Genomic DNA, 19606 nt, shown 5'->3' on the forward strand with positions numbered 1-19606 from the left:
ATCCTAATGCTTCATTCCTGGTCTACTACACATAACTACCTTGTGTAAATGGTTTGGGATAAAATATGAGCAAAAATGAATGCTGTTCCGCATTTAGATCCAATGCAATGATAAAAGAAGGGAATAACTGAATAAGGAGAGATGAGAGACTGCTAATTCAATGAAGTCAGAAAATTATATCAAAAGATGACTAGAAAAACTATTAACCACTGCTCCCCTCCCCAAGAATACTTGGACATGTTGGTAGGGACATGGGAGTTCGCACTGTAAGCAGGACGGAGACTCTTTGAATCAAATATTAAATGAAAGGTGACCAAAGAGGCTGAAAAATCCGGACCCCCGCCACCTTCTTTCCACCAAGACTGCTGACATCTTGACTACGCCAATTCTCTTTTTTCATCACTGATTTTCATTGGACATCTATATACAGTATTATTCCTACTTGATAAAGTGAAATAATTGGTTTCAAAGGAAGATTGGAACTTTAATGTTTATAGACTCCTAAAATCTTGAAACCAGAAGACCTTCTGGTGATGACCTAGTTCAAGCGCTTAACAACTAGGAAACCAGCCTAGAGAATGCTTGCCCAGTTTTCATGCAAGTTACCAGCAGCAAAAGGACTTGAGTTTTCAGCCAAGGGCAACTATTCCCTTCCTTATCATTGGCTGTTTCAAGTCAGAAAGCGAATAAAATTAAGCCTAAGTATGTAAGGGGGCTCATAAAACTAGGGAGCTATTACTAGTTGCCTGCATATGTTCCTGAGTTGTGATGTTAGTTAATCCATTTTAGCAATAGATAATCTCTTTATTTCAACTACACCAATCAATGCATTATTATATCAGATAACTTTCTAACGTTCTCCTTAGAATAAAATATCATGATGAAACTCAGTCTTTGAGATATAGAAGTGAAATTGAGTATGAAAGCAGACCCATTTGATTATCATAATTTCTGAAGTTTTTCATAGAGAACAGACTTGTGGTAGCCAAGGGGAAGGTGGGGCGGGGAGGGATGGATTGGGAGTTTGAGATTAGTAGATGCAAGCTAGTATATATGGGATGGGTAAACAACAAGGTCCTACTGTATAGCACAGGGAACGATATTCAGTACCCTGTGATAAACCATAATGGGAAAGAATATGAAAAAGAATGTATATATATGAATAACTGAATCACTTTGCTATACAGCAGAAATTAACACAACATTGTAAATCAACTATACTTCAATACAGTAAATTTTTAAAAACTTCTGAAATTTTCATTTGCTTTCCTATGTCTCGAACTGATTTTCAGATGAGTTAAAGTGAACATAATTTACAAAATTCAATGCCTTTACAAAGAATATGAAATGTGAATATTTTCTGTTGTAGTCTAATTATTGAATAAGCAATTAAGCTAATTTTCACTGAATTTATGAAATGAAAATCAACTAAACACTTTAATTAACTTAATTTTGGAGATTTGTAACTTGGGATTTTTTTTTAAATGGCTGTGTGATAAAGTCATAGTTCTACAGCAATTCAATATGTTTACAATAGTAATAATTTTACTTTTAAGATATACAAAGAAGATAAAGATGAGCTACTGTATGGAAATTGGAGTTAATAGACCATGTCTTAGGCCTCTAAGCATTATTCTTTTATAATAGTTATAGTTATAAGCCTAATTAATTCAAGAAAGAAGTTGACTTTGTCAACTACAAGATTTTATCAGAAAATTACAAAGAATATTGGTTTGGATATTGGAGGAGGGGTGGAGGTCCAGAAGAGATGAGTCCCTAAGGTTTTGTAAAAAGGCACTTAGGGAATGAAACTTCAATACATAAAGAAAGAAGGTGTAAGGTACAAGTGAGAAGCATATTTTCAACTCTGCAAGAATTAGAAATAAAAAATGCCAAAGATTGGCCTCTCTGGTCCAATTAATTATACAATACCCAGCCTTCTCCTATTTCACCTTTAGTTAGATAATTTTCTATAATTCCAAAGTTACAGAGCAAAAGTACTGCTAGCTTTATAGACACAGCACTTCTCGGATCCCCAATCTCCTTAATTAAGGAGTCTATTTTAAGACAAATCATATTACCTTAAAAGATAGGGATGGAAAGATATGTTTAAAGATACTGCTTGGAATGCATAGTAGAACAAACACAAACTAGGAGATGGTGAGTTTGTTTCTTGGTCTGACTCTTACACCTCTCCCAGTATGACCTGGGACAACTCATCAACTTCTCGGAGTTTCACTGCCATCTGTCAAATGAATTTTTTTGTTTTCAATTGTCAACTCTAAAGAATAGAAACTGACAATTCACACGTGGAGAAATACATACTCCTTAAACAACTCATGGAAAAATGTTCATTCTCTAATTAATTTTAAAATGCAATTTAAATCAAACCAGAGAAACCACTGAACATCTGCTAAAGAATAAGAATTCCTTTTAATGATAATAATCATTAAGAAGTAACGGTAAAATTGGATTCACTCATGCAATGAGCTGCTTAAGATCAGATATTCTCTCTTCCTTATTCCCATCTAAATCTTTAATGCCCAGTGCACATTAGGAGTTCAATAAACAGTCATTAACTGACTATCCATTGGTGGGCTTGAAAATTGTTATTTGGGAATCAGTATGGTTACATGTAGCAAAAACCATATATCTGGAATAGCTCACACATTAGGCTGAAAGGTGAAGAGTGAGGGGAAATGGTTTATTCCAATCTGTCCTAACTCACCTCCACAGGCCAATAAACTTGAGTACCCTTTACTGGGCAGAGGAAAAAGAAGACAGGTCTATTTTTATAGGGGACAGTGGGCCAGAAGGTAGTGGTACCAAAAGCCCCTCTCTCTAATCTCCCAATCTGAAATCTAGTACCAAAAGCCCCTCTCTCTAATCTCCCAATCTGAAATCTAAGGTGAAATACTCTTACTGCCCAGGTGTCCTCCCCTGGGACATGGGCCAAAGTGATGGCTCACTCTGGACTGAGGCTTGGTTGCCACGGAACCCCAACTTCAGTTGATTATTCAAAAAGGCAAAAGAGTCAGATCGCTGAAACACACAGTACTACCCACCTTCTTATGATACAGTCTGTGAACAGGACTGTATCTTCTGATGATGACGGGTTCCCAATCAGATGCAGGGCCCTGCTCCTCCTGGCCCAGCATCTGCACACAGCAGTACGCGCTTCCTGCCCACTTTACTTCCACAGACACCTCATTTGAATCAGAGGTCTAAGTCATATTGCTTCAATTGCTTTCTCTTGCTTGGTGATACAAGATTTAGTCACATTAGGAACTAGGGGACTGTTGCAGTCCACAGGCATTGACTTGTATAAGGCTTTTTGTATAAGACTTTTGTTTTTTATGACAGAACTCGCCATTCATAAACGTGCTGACATGTTTGCTCTCCTTTCCTCACCTCCCAAAGTGGGATAAGCACAAATGAAACCTCTTGGCTGTATAGGACTCTCACAAGCTGCTCTTACCCTTTGACCCAATAATCCTACCCCTAAAAGCTTTGTCTAAGAAAACAGTTCAGAAGAATTGAAATGTCTAAAACAGCAATGTTTAAATAGAGGGTAGTGGTTCGTGAATGTTGATGGAGATGAAAAGGGAAGATCAAGGGGATACTGGAGTTGCTGGTTTGGAAAACTGGGTAGATGCTGGTGCCACTCGCCGACACAGGGAGTGCAGCGTGTGGCTGGTGGGGGCACAGCCAGTGCGTGTGCCGTGTGGTTTTACCTGCCTGGGTGCGGGAGTGGGAGAGGGCCGTTCACACTTTCATAATTCATATGAATTCATATTTTCATAATTGTTCAAAGCAAATAAAGGTGACGGTTCAATATTTTGTTTTCTAAACTGGCACTCTCAGCACCTATGCCTGAAGGCCATATCCACCGCTCCCCCCGCCCCCCGCAACCCTGGCCTGTTTTTGGACAGGTTTTTACCTTTTTTTACAAAGCTGTTTTTTAAAAAAGAAGATGCTACAGAGACCATATGTGGCCTACAAAGCCTAGAATACTACTCTCTAGCCCTTTACAGAAAACGTTTGCTGACAGCTGATTTAACCCATCGTTGTTCTTTACTGGCATACTTGTAACTTCAAAAGACACTAAGGAAGACAGAGCTGTTCAATCTCCCTTCACATAAAACTCACTTGAAGTGATACTTTTTAGACATAATTTTATGTCTTCTTCCACGCTGCCTTCAAAAACTTCCCCTGGCCAACACTGCCCCAACTCGCGGCGCTTTCTACTTCTCTGTTTTCTGACTCTTATCAGCTGTGAGCTCCAAAGTTATGCAACCAAACTGTCTAAAAGACGGATTCTGGATGAGGCCATCAACAGCTCTCCCATGAGCAAATTTTGAATTTCAGTGCCTCAACATTTCACCTCCTCAGATATCTTTTTATCTTTTAAGCTACGATAACCCTGATAGCTAGATGTCACTTACCAGGCAACTTCAGCCAATATACTGCAGACACATGTAATATAAATCTAGATTTTTAGTCGACACTTGCAGTTTTTCTATTTTGCCTACTTACGGGTTTTTGAATGGGTTATTGTCTTTCCTCTCCCCCCTTAAATAGCTTAGTCCACACTGACCTAAAACCTTCTGCTCTTCAGAAAATCACCTTCCTTAACTTTCAGCTTTTGAGGTTTCTCAACTTCAGAATTTCTCCACGGCATTGGATTATCGTTTAGTTTTGCTGCAATAGTCATTGACTTCAAGGATAAAGTTAATGTTGGGGTAGTATTCTTATTAAATAGATTATTATTCAAATCTATTTCTCTCCAACATACAATTCGGCTTTCTCAGATGGTTTGCTTTAAAATACACACACAGAGTCCTGCGAGCAGCAAACAGAGGCTGTTCTACTAGCGTGGGTTACGAATAGCTTCGCACAGGGACCACGCTGGGGAGGCTTAAGGATACAGAGGAGTTTGCCAGGTGACGAGGTGAAAAGGCAAAGAAACCTTAGGGTAGACTTCTGAGATGTGGCACCCCATGCTCTAAACTTCCTCTGGTGTCATCGCTGATTCACCCTCAGGCCTTGTGGTCTGGCTGGGGCTGATCCTATCAGTGCAGAAGAGTTACCGTGTCAGGCCTGAGGCTGCTGTCCTTAGAAAGGTTCGCCTGCAAGGCTGGCCCTTCGCTGACATCTGGGAACTTAAAATTTTGAGAAGTTTCCCAACGTTCCCTCACTGAGAAGAGTGGTTCCCTGTGCACAAACTGCACAAACAATGTGGTTGATGCTAAATACCCGCTTTCCTTTTAGAAGTCTGGAATTTTGGTATGCACTCTGGCAGAAGACGCCTACGTGACTAGTCTCCTGATGAAAACCTCAGACGCTGAGTCTTGGTAGACATTTCACATGCCGTCATGATTTGATGCTGGGAAAATTAAGCATGTCCTGGATGACTCCACAGGGAAAGAACTCTTGGAAGCTTTTACCTGATTTCCTCTGGACTTATTCATGCACGCTTTCCCCTTTTCTGATTTTGCTTTGTATATTTTGATATAATAAATCAAATTCATAAGTCATAAGTATGACTATATGGTGAGTTCTGTGGGCCTCCTGACAAATCACCAAATCTGGGGAAAGTCTTGGGGCTCCCCAACACACTATCCTTTGCTACATGTATAGATGCAGGCCAATCAGCATACCCACAATCTCTAGCTACAGTGATGAGTTCAGGGATTGGCTTATAATCAATAACAGCTACTGAGACCAGATAAGGTCTTCACTGGGGCTTTTGGGAGAACCCAGTGGTCTCTCTTCTGCTGGTTGATTTGAGATGCGACTATGAGGCTGTACCTCTTGGCTGCCATCTTGTGACCACAATGAGAATAACTTGGAGCTGCCAGGGTGGTTACCACATGGAGCCTGTGGATAAAGCGGGCAGAGAGATGGCCTGGACAACTCTGACTCATTCAATGATTTCCCTTCAAAGCCAGTCCTACCCATCTAGACTTTTTTCCGTTATATGAAAAAGTTGTATGCCAATTTGAATTGGTTTTATTACTTGCCACTGAAAGAATCCCAAATGATGCAAACTTGAACCATGCTGAACAGTCTGACAGTAAGATGACCAAGTAGGAATCATCACAGGTTTCTAAGTTGGGAAGTCACATGTTCAGATGTGTTAACCTCTGGAGGCTGCAGGGAAGTGGGTGGCAAGAGGGTGGTAATGAAAGACTGGAAAGCAGTCGGAAAGCCATCAAAATGAGCTATCAAGTGTGAGGTACTAGGGTACAAGTACTTGGGTAGGAGGAGCATAGAGTAAAATCCTTAAATATTCAGGAAATAGAAGTGGTAAGAGTTGGTGAAGGACTGGATATGGGGTGTGAGGAAGAGAAAAGTCAAGGATAACTCTGGTTTCTTAGTTTAACTCAGCAAAAGGTGATGTTCTTAACTAAGACAAAATAAGAAAAGATGCACATTTAGGAGTGGAGAGGAAGATCACAGGTTTATTTTGAACATGTATCTGCAGTAACTACACTTGACCCTTGAACAATGGGAATAAGGGGGTTAAGGGCACCAACCCTGCATGCATTTGAAAACTCGTATATAACTTTACAGTCGGCCCTCAGCCCTCCATATCTGTATTTCCATATCTGTGGATTTAACCAACTATACAAATGGTATAGTACTGTAGTATGCATTTATTGAAAAAAAGCCCAAGTATAGGTAGAGCCATGCAGTTCAAACCCACATTGTTCAAGGGTCAACTATATATGACAACAGTCTAGTAACCATTTGGCACTGTGGGTGGAACTATGGAATTGTTATATGATATGGCAAGATCAGAGTTGAAGATAATAGACTCAGAGTTATGAATACTCAGGTGATGGTTGAAGATAAGGCAGTAAATGAAATCACCCAGGAAGAAAACACCTACCAAAAAGTGGAGAAGGCTGAAACCTCAACCAAAAATTCTGAAAAGACAGGTAGACAGAGGAAATTACCAAAGAGACAAGCAGAAGTCAGGGAGATTAACTCATAGGTTCATTTAAGAAGGTAAAATATTTCTCACCGAAGAATAAAAGGGAAATAAAGAATTAAAAAGGATGGTGCACTCAGCATGATGGTACACAACATGGTGTAATATTAAATATTACAAAAAGGTTAAGGAGCATGAGGACTAATAAGAAGCTACTAAGTCTGGACACTAGTAGCTCTCTGACCATTAAGATTGACAGAGGTGGGTTAATAAGGTAATTAAAAGGTCACTTTCTTAATATGCTTTAAGCATCTAGGGTATATATTCAACAATTTCATTCATTAATATGTAGTGGCATTTGATTAACTTTACTATGCTATTTCTATTTGGAAGGACACTAAGCTGTTCCAAGCACAATTATAAAAGACAAACATTAAAAGGCTGCCATTTGGGGGCTTCCCTGGTGGCACAGTGGTTAAGAATCTGCCTGCCAATGCAGGGGACACGGGTTCGAGCCCTGGTCTGGGAAGATCCCACATGCCGCGGAGCAACTGGGCCCGTGAGCCACAATTACTGAGCCTGTGCATCTGGAGCCTGTGCTCAGCAACAAGAGAGGCCGCAACAGTGAGAGGCCCGCGCACCGCGATGAAGAGTGGCCCCCACTTGCCACAACTAGAGAAAGCCCTCGCACAGAAACGAAGACTCAACACAGCCATAAAAAAATAAATAAATAAAAATAAGTAAATTTTAAAAAGAGAGAGAGAAATTATGTTTGTGTGTATGTGTGTGTTAACCTAGAAAAACATCTGAAAAAATCTGCACCAAAGTAGTTATAGTTGTAGTCTTTGAGGTTTAGGATCAGGGACTTCATAAAAAAAAAAAAAAAAAAGACTGCCATTTGGTTTGTTAAAATTCAACTGGCATAACAATGAATCACCCTAAATTAAATTTATGTGATGCAGTAAAAGCAGTTCTTAAAGGGGCATTCATAGAAATAAATGCCTATCTTAAGAAACAAGAAAAGTCTCAAACAACATAATTTCACACCTCGAGGAACTAGAAAAAGAAGACAAATGAAGCCCAAAGTTAGTAGAAGAGAGAAAATAGCAAATGTTAGAGCAGAGATAAAGGAAACAGAGACTAAAAAAACTATAGAAAAGATCAATGAAACTAAGAGCTGGTTCTTTAAAAAGACAAGCTAAATTGACAAACCTTTACCTAGATTGACCAAGAAAAAAAGAGAGAAAACACAAACAAATAAAATCTGAAATGAAAGGGGAAATGTTACAATTGATATCACAGAAATTAAAAGGATCACAAGAGACTACTATGAATACCACCAATAAATAGGATAACCTAGAAGAAATGAATAAATTCCTAGAAATGCACAATGTCCCAAGACTGAATAATGAAGAAATAGAAAACCTGAACAGACTAATTACTGGTAAGGAGACTGAATTAGTAATCTTCCAACAAACAAAAGTACAGGACCAGACAGCTTCACAGGTGAATTCTACCAAACATTCAAAGAAGAATTAATACCAATCCTTCTCAAACTCTTCCAAAATTAGAAGAGGAGGAAACTTTTCCCAACTCATTCTACAAGGCCAATATTACCCTGATACCAAAACCAGACAAGAATGGCACAGGGAAATTACAGGCCAATATCACTGATGAACACAGATGCAAAAATCCTCAACAAAATATCAGCAAACCAAATTCAACAATACATAAAAGGATTATAACCATGATCGAGTGGCATTTATCCCAGGGATCCAAGGATGGTTCAACATCTGCAAATCAGTCAATGTCACACACCAAACATTAACAAAATGTATGGATAAAAATCATATGATCATCTCAATAGACGCAGAAAAGCACTTGACAAAATTCAACATCCATTTATGATAAAAACTCCATTTATGATAAAAGCAAAAATAAACAAATGGGACCTAATCAAACTTACAAGCTTTTGCACAGCAAAGGAAACCATAAACAAAATGAAAAGACAACCTACAGACTGTGAGAAAATATTTGCAAATGATGTGACCGACAAGGGCTTAATTTCCAAAATATACAAACAGCTCATACAACTCAACAACAAAAAAACAACAACCCAATCGAGAAATGGGCAGAAGACCTAAATAGACAGCTCTCCAAAGAAGAAATACAGATGGCCAATAAGCACATGAAAAGATGCTCAACATCACTAGTTATTAGAGAAATGCAAATCAAAACTACAATGAGGTATCACTTCACACCAGTCAGAATGGCCATCATCAAAAAGTCTACAAATAATAAATGCTGGAGAGGATGTGGAGAAAAGGGAACCCTTGTACACTGTTGGTTGGAATGTAAATTGGTGCAGCCACTATGGAGAACAGTATGGAGGTTCCTTATAAAACTAAAAATAGAGTTACCATATGATCCAGCAATCCCATTCCTGGGCATATATCCGGAAAAGACGAAAACTCTAACTGGAAAAGATACATGCACCCCAATGTTCATAGCAGCACTATTCACAATAGCCAAGACATGGAAACAACCTAAATGTCCATCGACAGATCAATGGACAAAGAAGATGTGAATATATATACAATGGAATACTACTGAGTCATAAAAAGGAATGAAATATTGCCATTTGCAGCAACATGGATGGACCTAGCAATTATCATACCAAGAGAAGTAAGTCAGACAGAGAAAGACAATATTATATAATATCACTTATACGTAGAATCTAAAAAAATAATACAAATCAACTTACCTATAAAACAGAAACAGACTCACAGACAGAGAAAACAAACTTACAGTTACCAAAGGGGAAAGGGGAGAGAGAGGGATAAATTAGGAGCACAGGATTAACATATACATACCACTATATATAAAATAGATAAACAACAAGGATTTACTGTATAGCACAGGGAACTATATCTTGTAATAACCTGTAAGGGGAAAGACTCTGAAGCTGTATACCTGAAACTAACATAATATTGTAAATCAACTACAGTTAAATTTTTAAAAAAAGAAAAAAAAGAGTTATATATTTGGTAGATTTCCAAGCATTCTCTGAAAGTAAAGAATTTCCAGCAAAAGCGAAGGGAGAAGAAAGAAAACTATTTGAAAACACAAAGACCTTTATCTTGCCTTAAAACAGAACACTATCTATCATAGCAAAGTATGAAAATGAATAAATATATGAAAATTCATGTTAAAATTGGGATATCAATAAAGAGAAGAGAAAATAACAAAACAAACTGTAAAAGGCATCAAAGTGGCCTCTACTCATTTCATTTTCCTTACAACTTATAAATGCCATCATAATTCTAAAAAAATTGGACTTGAGCGAAACTTTATTATTATGAAGACATAGGTCTAAGAACAGAAGGATAATCATGTGCCAGCTTACAGTTCCTTGTAAAAGTAATAACATGAAAAATTAGTAGAAAATGAACATCTGAAAAGTGATCTGTAATCTGAAAATGTTAGGCAATTTCCCCTGTATCTTAATTTTGACCATTTTTGCTAAATCACTTTTGCATATTTAGTTGAAGAGAGTATTTAATTTTTCTATTGTAATTAATAACATAGTATGTCCTTCAGAGCTTGGCATATTCTTTAAGAATCATCTGAAGCTTCTGGCTCAACATGATGTTCCCTCTGGCCTTCAGTCTGCCACTAAAGAATGCCTGGAAAGGAGAGAGGGAAAGAGAGAACCAACCTTTACCATGTCACATTGTATTTCTTTTTTAAAAAGATCATTGCTGAGACTGAATACAATTGAGTTAATAACTCTGGACAACAAAGGCAACTTTTATCCAGCAATGATAGTTTAATGATTATAGTAACACCCATATTTTTAGATATCTAAGAAAAAATAAAGACTCCTTGTGTATTTTAGAAAACGATAGAATAATTTATCTGAATTGACAGATCTGGGAATTCTGCTTCAACCTATGCTTCTGGCTTTAGTCTATGTTCTTAAATGTGAATTTGAGACCATATGAATAAAAGGCTTTACTGTATTACTAACAATAAAAACATTCAGTTCAGAACTTTTAAAAGATTTAAAAGATTTATTATATCTTCATGAAACAGAAGGCCATATAATGGCAAAATAAGACAGTGTAACAAAGTAGTGAATAGATCCTGGGCTGTAGCATCAGAATGCCTGGGTTAAAATCTAGGCTCTGCCATTAAATGCAAGGTGAGCTTGGACAAATTACTTAACCTCTCTGAGCTCTGGCCTCCTTATCTACAAAGGGCATGACAACAGCACCTAAATAGCAGCTTTGTTGTGTGAGTTAAATGAAACAGTGTGAAAAGTGCTTAGCTTGGCATTTGACATGTGGAAGGAGCTATTAAGCTCATTATTACCATGCAAAAGACTATAATGTTAAAACACTAAGAGCTCCTGTACCACTTCTTTCCTGACCTGACAATAGAAACTTGTGCAAGTTCTCCCCTGGTGTCAAGTTCCCTATCAGTAAAATAAAAATGATGAAACACAATATAGCTTACTGAGAAAATAACATACGGAATATGAAGTGAAAAAGAAGTCTCTAGATTTTTAGCTAGATTGAAAAAATAGTAATATCCATGTATACGTAACATTACAAAGCAGCCTCACAAGTAAAATATCACTTGAGAAGCACAGCCATCAACCTGAAGTGGGCATATCAGCAGAAAAGAAATTCAAAAAGCTTAAAAACCAGCTCAAGGCCACAGAGCCAACAAAAAGTGGGCCAGGACTAAACACGGGTGTTCTCTGCTTAATAATGTCTCCTGCTTATTAACTAGCAGCAACTTAATTTCAGAAGCGAATCCTTACCAACTGGAGGAAAAGCAAAAACTGCTTCAACTTTTTATCCCAAAAATAATGCAGGAGAATTTCATTCAATCAGGTTCAAGTGCTAAGCATTCAAACTAGAGACTGGAATTTTAAAACGAAGACAGCTTTCACTGTGCAGTTACAGAAATGATGGTCTGCGACTCCTGCAGAGTCAGTTCTTAGATGGGCTTGCCAGGTGCTACAGTCTGAAAGGGACTTACAACCTAAAATAAAAACACCAACTTCCTTGAAGTAAATATACCAATATTTGATGGTTGTTATTTGAGTGGAAGAATTGTGTACATAAATCTTTGTTCCTATCTAACTGTTTTCTTAGGATAGATTCCTAGAAGAAGAATTACTAAATCATGGCATTTCTTAAATAAGTTTCTTGACCATGCTTCCATATCACCACAGTTTTCAAACTGCGCACCTCAGTGCACTGGGGTACCACGCCAAACTCCAACAGACACTACAGAATATTTAAAATTTTTGAAGGAAACATAGTGACATTGGTCAAACACAACAGGAAAACTACTCTTGTTTGGATCTAACTACTTCATAAACTGAACCATTAGGTATTTCTTTTGGCCTAGGAGTGCCACGCAAAAAGTGCTGAGACAGTAAGTGGCCATAAAGGAAGAAAGTCAGTGAAACTCTGCAATAGTGCTTTCCAGAAAGACTGTTAAATTAATATTCCTTCTAGCTACATGTGAATCCTCTTATCCCAACCTTAATAATATGGTTTTCTTAATCTTTGAAAATCTGAGGCAAAAATGACATGCTTTAATTTGCATGTTTTAGATAATGGGAAAAATTAATAGTTTTTCTCATGTATGTTAGTCATACCTATTTCTTTCATTAATTACTGGTTCATGTCTTTTGCCCATTTTTTATATTGAGGTCTTAGTGTTGTCCAGAAGTTTTATAAGTTATTAACACCAATATACGATGTATCATCATTTTATTTTTCCCCAGGTTTATGGAATATCTTATGGAGTCTGACATGCAGAAGTTTTTAATTTCTACATAGCCTAAACTACTGCTATTGAGCTTATGTTCCTTATTTCTATCCTTGCTTTAATCTACTCAAGTATTAATTGAGCATCTACAGTACACTAGGCAATATTCTATGCTAGGAAAGAGACATCTCTCCCTGTTCTCAGGGAGCTAACATTACAGTAGGGGAGTCAAAAAGTAAAATGTAAACAAGTAATTAAAGCCTGTTTTAAATGCTATGAAGGAGGCTACTTAGATAATATAATAGGAGGGAACTACTTTGGATGAAACAAAGCCAGCCATGCAAAAAGATGGGAATAGAAATTCCAGAAGAGTCAAATAAATAGACATTGAAGGGGTAAAAATCGATGTGAAGGAACTAAGAGGAGAGGCAATGTAAGTTGAGTTAGCATTGTAAGTGATGAGGCAAGCAGTGCAGGATGAAGCTGGGAAGATAAGCAAGGGAAACTTCACATACCATGTAATAATATGTAGTTTGGATTTTATCCAAGTGCAAAAGTAAATCTTGGAGGTTTTTATCAGGTGGAATGACCTATTAATCTGATTCACATGTTTAAAAGATTACTCCAGCTCCTGTATGGAGAACAGATTGGTGGAAAAGCAAGACTAAAAGCACTAAGCCCAGTCAGGAAGCCAGGTGAGAGATGACGGAGGCTTGGATCATGATGATAACCCTAGTGATGAAGAGAAGAAAAAGAACTCAAGATACGTTCTGGAGAAAGAACAAGCAGGATTACGGATAGAAAGGACACAGAGGTAAAGAAGGAAGCCAAGACGATTCTTACATTACGGAGCGTACTAGTTTGGGTAGACAGATCATGGTGCCGTCTCCTGAAAACAAAAAGAATGGGGGAGAAAACTAAATCACAAGCTCTAGGTTGGGCACAGTAAGATGCGCCATGAGAGACACAAGTGAAGAGCTGGTTATACCACTACGGGACTCAGAGAAGATGACTGAGTGAGACATTGAAGTCTGCAAGCTGTCAACAGGTAGACGGCTCTAAATACCACAGGATGGGTGGACTCTTTTAAGAAGAGTGTTAATTAGAGAGGAGCCCTGAGAAACACCAGAACTCAACAGCTGGGGGTAAAAGAGGAAGACACCAAAGGAGATTAGGAAGAGCCAAAGGTGGAGGAAGCAAAACAGGAGAATAAGGCATCATGAAAGCCAAGGGATAAGATTATTTCAAGAAGTTGGCGGTTAACTGAGTTGAATGCTACTGAAAGGCTGAGAAAGATGTAGATAGAGAAATATTTACTGGATTTAGCAATATAGGTCATCACAAGAACTTCACAAAAACATTATCAGTGGAGTAACAGATGTGGAAGTCAGATAAGAGAAGGCAGAAGAGCAGTCAAGACAGAATGTTTAAACCTTTGCTGCCCACTAAAGCAGCCACTAGCCCATGTGGCTACTGAATACTTGAAATATGATTAGCCCTGGCTGAGATGTATTATAAGTATAAAATACACACTGGATTTTAAAGATTTTTTTTAAAGGATATAAAATATCCCATTAATATTTAATATTGTACATGTTAAAATATTTGAATGTATTGGGTTAAATAAAATATATTAATTTTACCTGTTTCTTTTTAATCTTTTTTATTTTTATTTTTTTATTAAAGTATAGTTGATTTACAGTATTGTGTTAATTTCTGCTGTACAGCAAAGTGATTCAGTTATACATATATATACATTCTTTTTTTATATATTCTTTTCCATTACAGTTTATCATAGGATATTGAATACAGTTCTCTGTGCTATACAGTAGGACTTTGTTGTTTATCCATTCTATATATAATAGCTTACATCTGCTAACCCCAACCTCCCACTCCACCCCTCCCCCAACCCCCTCCCCCTTGGCAACCACCAGTCTGTTCTCTATGTCCGTGATTCTGTTTCTATTTCATAGGTAGGTTCATTCGTGTCATATTTTAGATTCCACATATAAGTGACATCATATGGTATTTTTCTTTCTCTTTCTGACTTACTTCACTTTAGTATGATAATCTCTAGTTGCAGCCATGTTGCTGCAAATGCATTATTTCATTCTTTTTTATGGTTGAGTAGTATTCCATTGTATACACCACATCTTCTTTATCCATTCATTTGTCAATGGACATTTAGGTTGTTTCCATGTCTTGGCTATTGTAAATAGTGCTGCTATGAACATAAGGGTGCATGAATCTTTTTGAATTATAGTTTTGTCGGGATATATGCCCAGGAGTGCGATTGCTGGATCATAAGGTAATTCTATTTTTAGTTTTATAAGCAACTTCCATACTGTTTTCCACAGTGGCTGCACCAACTTACATTCCCACCAACAGTGTAGGAGGGTTCCCTTTTCGCCACACCCTCTCCAACATTTGTTAATTATAGACTTTTTAATGATGGCCATTCTGACCAGGGTGAGGTGATACCTCATTGTAGTTTTGATTTGCATTTCTCTCATAGTTAGCAATGTGGAGTACCTTTTCATGTGCCTGTTGGACATCTGTATTTCTTCTTTGGAGAACTGTCTATTTAGGTCTTCTGCCCATTTTTCCATTGGGTTGTTTGGTTTTTGTTGTTGAGTTGTATGAGCTGTTTGCATATTTTGGAAATTAAGTCCTTGTCGCTTGCATCATTTGCAAATATTTTCTCCCATTCTGTAGGTTGTCTTTTCGTTTTGTTTATGGTTTCCTTTGCTGTGCAAAAGCTTGTAAGTTTGATTAGGTCCCATTTGTTTATTTTTGTTTTTATTTCTATTGTCTTGGGAGACTGACCTAAGAAAACATTGGAACAATTTATGTCCGAGAATGTTTTGCCCATGATCTCTTCTAGGAGTTTTATGGTGTCATGTCTTATGTTCAAGTCTTTAAGCCATTTTGAGTTTATTCTTAACCTTTTTAATTGTGGCTACTAGAAAATTTTTAATTACTTATGTGGCTCACATTATATGTCTATTCAACAGTGCTGGTTTAGACAATTCTTTTGTGAAAAGAAACAGAGAAATGATATGGCATGCTGGATGGGGATCTGATATCAAGAGACAGTGTTTGCTTTAAAATCAAGATGTTAGCTTGCCTCTATGCTGTGGGACAATTATGTAGTAGAATGGGAGAGAATGGTACAGAAAAAAGTGGAAAGAAGAAGAAGCAATGACTTTGAGTAGATACCTGGATGAGAAGTGAAGAAGTCTTTGACAGGAAGAGGGAGACTTCCTTCAATGTAATGTATAGGAAGAAAAGAAGACAGGTGCAGATGCTGACAAAATAGATCTGGTGATGGGAAGGTGAATATTTTCATTTGAAAGTCTTTTTTTTCTCCCAAAGAACATGAGAAAGGTCATCAGCTGAAAATGAAAGAGAGGTAGGCATGGGGGAGTTTTGAGAAGACAGGTATGAAATACTCATCTCAGACAACAGGAATGGAGGCTTAGTGGAAAATCACAGTTAGATTGCTAGACAGTGTGTAGAGACTATTTGAGACTTGTAATCAAAATTTTAAAGGGAAGCCAATTTGTCTAGTTGTATGGCTTTTCTCCTGGCGTCTTCATCTATTCAGGTACAGATGCAAAGATGGCAGAGAGTAGGGTTAAAATAGGGTGGAGTTTTCCAGGCAAATGAGATGAGAGAGGTACAAGGGAGGTGAGGGTATTTTCAAGGGAGATACTCTGATGGACCATGGAATCTAAGCTGAACAAGAAGAGAAGACAGAAGGGAGCTGATGGATAGAAAGTGGTGTTGTCAACAAACCGGAGGTCTCTGTGAAGCTCAACAGCAGTAGCAGGAATAACAAAACAAGTTAATGAAACTGTAGGTGAGGGTGTTGGAAAATGGGGATGTTTTGTTGGAAGTTGTACATTTTATGCTGCCAATAAAGACAAAAGCTGATGTAGAATGGAGTAAAAGATAATTAGAAATAATATCAATAAACTAAGAGTCATCTGTTAGAGAAGTCACTTTTACAAATCCTGAAGGAAGCCATCAAGGTTGACGAGAGTTGATGCAGAGAGAGAGACAGAGAGAGAGACAGAGAGAGAGAGAGAGAGAGAGACTGTACACTGGGATATAAGGTCTTTGATAACTGAAGAAGAGTGATGATAGATAGCACAGATAGCACTGAGGTGAGGCAGAATGTAATTGAGCCAAAGGAGTTTAGAAAACCCCTAATATTAAATTAGAACTTCTCTAAGGACTGTCACTAAGAATAATAAACACCTAGGTTTTCATCAAGTTTTGCTTCTGCTTTAATTTTTTTACATTTAATTCCATCCTGTATGGTACTGACTAAGGTATATGGAATGACATAAAGCACTACCATTTCCTATGCAACTGCTCAGTACCATTCACTGAATAATCCATTCCCCCCCAAAGGTCTGATATTCCTAGCAATTATATAAATGTTTCTGTAAACCCTACATTTAATCTTTATATATAAGCACCTCAAATATATCTTTAAAAAGAACTCTTAATTAGCCACTCAGCAGCCACAATGACCTTTAAAAATCAGATGTCACTCCACAGCTCAATAGCTTCCTATCACACAAGATCTACACTGTCTTGCCAACATCTACAAGGTCCTGTGTGATCTAAGCCATGCCTACCTCTCCCTGTTCGCCTCCTGCCTCTCTCCCCACTGGCCTCCTCACAGTTAGAGTATCCAATAAGCTGAGCTACCGGGGCCTCCAGCCTTTGTGCTAGTTGTTTCTTTAGCCTTATGGCTCCTTCCCTCACTTTGTTCAGATCTCTAGCAAGCCTTTTTGGACAATCCAATCTAAAATAGTTCTTCTATCCTGTCACACTCCAATCCAAGGGTTGGCAAACTACAGCCTACGGGCCAAAACCAGTAGGCTGCCTGTTTCTGTGAACAAAGTTTTACTGGAACTCAGCCACATCCATTTGTTTACATATTATCCATGGCTACTTTAACTCTACAATGGCAGAACTGAGTAGATGCAACAGAAACCATCTGACCTGCAAAGCTTAGAATATATTTACTAGGGGACCTTGCACAGAAAAAGTTTGCCAACCACTGCTATAACCCATTAGTCTGACTTATTTTTCTTCATATCTGAAATTATACTTCTTTTCCATTTCCCTCTAGAACTAAGCTCTACCCAGAAGGGGCACTGTCTTGTTCAGCCACACCTAGCACCTGAATTAAAGGAGGTACTAAATAAATTCCCGGGAAGGAATTAACTGAGGGCTCACTCAGTACCACGCATTATTCTAAGCTCTTCATGTATATTATTGGATTTAGTTATCATAACAATCCTTTGGGATTATCACAATTCATTTTACAATGAGAAAATTAAGGCTTAGAGAGTAGGTGGCAGAGCTAAGATTCAAACTTAGATTTATCTGATGCCAAAGAATGTATTTTTCACCACTATACTACTTTACAATTCTTTTAAAATTAGTCTTTTTATCCAGGAAAATTGAACATTTTCTCCCTTATTCAAATTGCTCCGTTCCTTGTAAAGTTGTATAGTTTTCTGCAAATAAGCCCTATGCTTTTTCTTGTTAGGGTAGTCATTGGTACTTTGCAGTTTGGGTAGTGATTACAAACAAATTTTTAAAATTATATCCTCTAGTTGGTTTTGCTGTTATGTGAAAGCTACTTTTAAATCATCATTGTGCATTCAACCATTTGTTTGCACTCTTCTGGTCTAAGAATCAATCAGTTGATTCTTGTGGGATTTCTAGCTACATAATCATTCAAATTTTCTACTCCATTCTAATTGCTACATCTAATTTTGTGTGTTTGTGGACTAGCAATAGGTTTCAGAACAATATTACCTCATAATGGCCAGCAAAGGCACTCTTGTTTTAATCATGATTTTCCACTGAAATGTCTCTAAATGTTCTATCTTCAGTAAGACACTGGCTATTATGTTCCATCCTTCTATTTCCAGTTTTCAATGACGATTAAGACAAGTTCTTAATTTTATATATCAGGAAAGAATGTCTAATTTTATGAAATACCATATGGTTTTTCAACTCTGAACTAACAATATATTAAAAGGTCTAGATGTGGGTTTTACACTGTTTATCTGCTAAAGAAGAATTCCACCCAAAAATTTAGTTTTAAAAAGTATCAGTTGAAAAACTACATTAGAAAAATATATGACCTGTCAATTTGAACAGCGCTATCAACTCTGTCTTTCCTCAGAGCTGCAAGATATGTCTGATAAATCAGAATTTTGGAGTCAGCCAAAAACTGCAATTGTCAAACAGGAAGCAATAATGACAAATAAATGAACATTTTAAGAACTTTACCTTCTGAGGATCAAGCTTGCCCAAGACTACTTCCATGAAATCTTCATCTGAAAGCGTGATGGTTACATCAGCAGAATCTTTTGCAGCGCCTTGATACACTTTTCCAGAACCATTTTTTAGGTCAATAGCTGGGAAAATAGGAAGAAACAAATGTCTGTCATTTTTTTCTTCACAAGATGAGAATAAAATAAACCAAATAAATGCAGACATTTTTATAGTTTCCAAGTTACTGTGGTACTTATTCTATTGGGTTGGCCAAAAATTCGTTCGGGTTTTTCTGTAAGATATGGAAGACCCAAACGAACTTTTTGGCCAACCCAATATATTATATATTACCTATCACTCAGAATAAAATTTTAAATCCTTGATTTTTTGAGATGCCCTTGTTATAAAGAATATGATCTTCAAAATAGTCAAATCAATAACAGCTTTTCATCATTGAAGAAGTTTACATAACAGAGATATTTGAAATGTGAATCAATGTAGAATAATATAAGGAAGTTAAGTGGTTGGAAGTTATATGGTTAAGGCCTTTAGATTCAAATAAAGACTGTA

The 19606-nt window shown here is 37.3% G+C and overlaps 1 pseudogene; it reads right to left on the reverse strand.

Annotated features, from left to right (window-relative positions):
- Nucleotides 1-10269: 10269 nt before the first annotated feature.
- The window catches only part of LOC130706396 (peroxisomal multifunctional enzyme type 2-like), a 71750-nt pseudogene continuing 62413 nt past the window's right edge, over nucleotides 10270-19606 (reverse strand).

Source organism: Balaenoptera acutorostrata, chromosome 2 (genome assembly GCF_949987535.1).
Source record: "Balaenoptera acutorostrata chromosome 2, mBalAcu1.1, whole genome shotgun sequence".
In the NCBI taxonomy this organism is placed as follows: Eukaryota; Metazoa; Chordata; class Mammalia; order Artiodactyla; family Balaenopteridae; genus Balaenoptera; species Balaenoptera acutorostrata.